At 38.5% G+C, this 3800-nt stretch overlaps 1 non-coding gene across 1 annotated transcript; it reads right to left on the bottom strand.

Annotated features, from left to right (window-relative positions):
• Nucleotides 1-519: 519 nt before the first annotated feature.
• On the bottom strand, nucleotides 520-591 carry Trnad-guc. The gene has a single exon. It is a non-coding gene; the product is annotated as a tRNA-Asp (tRNA).
• Nucleotides 592-3800: the final 3209 nt, after the last annotated feature.

The following is a 3800-nucleotide window of genomic DNA, read 5'->3' as shown; positions in this document are numbered from 1 at the left end:
TTTGAAATGTAAATATTATTTACGTATCGCATGTTTTTTTGTGTGTATTTTTATGAGCAATTTTCTTTCATTGCAAAAAAAGCCTATTTGAATATTTTACCTCAGTGCTTTTTCATGTTATTAATTTTAATTTGAGGGACACGTAAATATTGAAAACGGTTCACTCTGTGTACCCTGAAAATTTCGAGATGGTTGAATTATTTAATGATGCATACGTCATGAAATTAGACAAAATACGACTCGTTGAGCGTGTGTGAGGCATCTTCTCCTCCTCTTAACCTACACTTTCAAGTATCCTAACCTTAAACAATTATGCAAGACCGGTGGAAATCCTAAAAATATCTAATATATTGATTATCATTTTGGCGTGACGCAATGGGGCTAAATCCTTTCCGAAATATTTCCCACGAAAGTTATGGAATACCTCTCACCTGTTTGCCGGCTTTAATAAAATAAAATTATAAGTATTAAAAAATTTGGGTTTCTTAGAGAAAAATAGCAGCCAGTGAGAAAAAAATTCTCCCCGGCGGGGAATCGAACCCCGGTCTCCCGCGTGACAGGCGGGGATACTGACCACTATACTACCGAGGACTCTGTTAACATTCACAATTGTGACGGTACTCATTGTATGCGCAATTTTCTTAAATGTGACTATTGTAGTAGTAGTTCTTTCAGAAGTCCATAACACGGGCGCAGTCACTTGAATTTGTAGTTCCTTTGTCGGTACCATTTTCTTATTAGCTTATTTCTAAATAGTGTTTTTTTTTTGCCTCGTCGTTGGTTATTCTATCTATCGTTGACTCCGAGAGCGTGATCTTTAGCAGAATTTTATGCTTTCTAGAGAAGTGATTCCATGTTAACGAATACATTCGGATTCATTCTGTTGCACTGAATTTTTCCCGTTGGTAGACGTGTGCATTTACCATTACTTCCTAATGCAGCAAGAAAATAAACATTTGTTGCTAGGTCTTCGAAGATCTTACTGAAAAAAAAGACCAGTAACCAATGAGAAAAAAAAAATTCGATTCGTCATCTCCTCGACGGGGAATGGAACCCCGGTCTCCCATGTGACAGGCGGGGATACTAACCATATACTATCGAGGATGTGACGCTTTTGGAAGGGAATTTAAAAAAAAACACATTGATCGCTCGGTTGTCGAGCTCAATGTTTTCCGCGTCTAGTGATTTTTCAATTTAACGTCCTTATAGTCGCGGAGCAGGATATGATTCTAAATAGTGATTCTTCGCTCACGCCCCGTGTTTTGCGATATGAGCACCATCTTGAACAGAAACTAAAGTATTAAATAATGGAACGGTCTTCACTAGCTGTAAATCGACGATTATGAAATTAGTCCTTTTGCGCAGTATTTTAAATAGCATTAATTTGTGTACTTTGTTTCAGAATGTTGTAGCTTAAGCGTATCGCTTCGTGAATTCTGGTAAAAAATCTGGAGGGTAGGAATAGACTGGGAAATAGGGTGGGTCAATGTTTGCCGAACGGATAAATATGGGAATTCGTTTTTCCCCCGAAACATAAAGGACTTTAATAAACGCTAGTCCTACTTTGTTAGAGCACTTAATTTTTTTTAGCTGTAAACGGCTGGTGTCCTAACACCCCCTCCCACACGCCTTTTAGGGGGCTTGCGGGGATGTGGATGTGCCCCGGGCGGCATATTTCAGGGGGTAGCAAAATTGATACGATTTTTAGTTCATAAAACATTTTTTTAAAGTTATTTAATTTTTCTTATTTGATTATTTAACAATAATCACTAAATTGTTAAGCAGAAATATCATTAAAACTTCTTAAGAGCAAACATACGTTGAGTAATTTCAATTACCACATCCCAAAAATAGTTTACGGATTTATCGTACTCTAACGGTAAGGGAAGAGTTGGGAGAGAGCGAATCCTGTGACAAGTCACGGAGATAATGTAATGATAACAATTTAGGATTCAATAAATAATAAAAATGGCAACAAGCAGAAATCCAAATGGATCAAATATGACACCCTTATTGGAAATAAACTACCTGACGATGTAACTAAGTTACGAAACCCGGGTCGAGCCCGTAATTAAACAACAGTGAACCTTACAAAGTTTTTATTTCTTTATTTCCAATACGGAGAGGTTTCACGAAGTAAAGCCTGAAGTTATCATTTATATGACACCCTTATACATATAGTGAATAAATCCATATCATGCGGTCATATTTAGTGGTAATTGAGCTCATCATTTTCGTATCTGAGATTCAAGGTGTTGAATATTTTCATTAAGAGAAAGCAGCACAATAGTTGTTCACTGATAAGCACCGATTTCCCGCACATGTTTCACGTATACATGAGCCCAGGGGCCGGTATGACGACTCTAATGAATTAAAGAAAATTTTTTTAGTTCCACATTGCCGAAAACTCTGGAAATGATACCGTCCGAGAGTAACCATTTGAGCTGGCGAAGCCGCTGTGTCTGAGGTTATACTTGAACATTCTTCGTGTGGCTTTTTCTTAGACACAACACTATATCCGGAAATCTATTGAATCCGACAACTTTCATATCGCGACAACCTACAAGTCAAACATAAAATTCGAAGGCCTCAAGAATTTTTGGCGTAAGGTTGTAAAACTTAAAAATTATGACAAAAGCGGGATGGGAGATAAATATTCCATGTCACACCAATATCTGTCGCTGTCAAATATATTTGTATAACCTTTGAAATAAATAGTCATCAAAATAAACTTGCACTCTCAACGATATTTTTTTCGAGGAAATTTATATCAATGTCAGTCTCTAAGGCCGCCAAAAAATCGTGAAATTCCTTGAATTTCAAAATTTCTTTGGTTAACACAAGAAAGAAGATTTCCTAAAATCATTTTTGGGAGAGGATTTATTCCTGCCCTTGACGTATACCAGCTTTCCATCCGCCAATCTCGGGTTCGAATTGGGAGGAAGGTTTTTAAGGAAAGTGCGATCTCTTCATCAAAGAAAACCGTAGACATTCTTTCTTAACTGGAACATTTATTAAAATAGGGTGCATGGTTATACCAAACAGTATTTTAGTTTGTGAAGTAAGATCTGATGCTTTCCCGGAGAATATAGACAAATAAGGCTATTCGGGCTTCCAGCCAGGTGGTATCTCTCCATTCTGCCGACGTTTCGATACTCGAGTCGTATTCCATCTTCAGGGCTGATCATCCCTGACATCCATCCATCATCATCCCTGAAGATAGAACAAGACTCAAGTTCTGAAACTTCGGCAGAATGGAGAGAGACCACCCGGCTGGCTGGAAGCCCGAATAGCCATCTTTGAGTATTTAAGTTCATTTTGCGTTCTACTTTATCTGAAAATTACGTTATCTACATATACATACTGCCCTGCAAGCCGCCTCAATAGGCGAGGCGTGTGACGGGGGGTGTTAGGAGCGAGTCTTGGAGGTATGATATTTGAAGGAGGCGACCGACAGGTGAGGTTATTTGCGCCATGAGGGAGAGATAGAATAGGAAGGATGGATAGAAACCCGGCGTCGGCATAAGCCTGCTCTTAGCGAAAGGCGCCATGGGTAAACGCTAATCGGAAATTTATTTCAAAGTCGGTCTCTTATGCCACCTAAAAATCGTGAAATTCTTTGAATTTCAAAATTTATTTGGTTCACATAAAGACGCGAAGTACTTCCTATACTATAATGTATTGCTAATTTTCCAATATGCCGAAAAGCATATCCTTCCATCCGACGGACGGAGAGTTGAGCTTGATTTTCTCCAAGCAACACTCAAGCAGGAATCAGGCACTCTTTCAAAATTCTCCGC

This window comes from Ischnura elegans, chromosome 8, assembly GCF_921293095.1.
Source record: "Ischnura elegans chromosome 8, ioIscEleg1.1, whole genome shotgun sequence".
Taxonomy (NCBI): domain Eukaryota; kingdom Metazoa; phylum Arthropoda; class Insecta; order Odonata; family Coenagrionidae; genus Ischnura; species Ischnura elegans.
The sequence above is the reverse complement of the archived record's forward strand: the minus strand, read 5'-3'. Positions and strand labels throughout refer to the sequence as shown.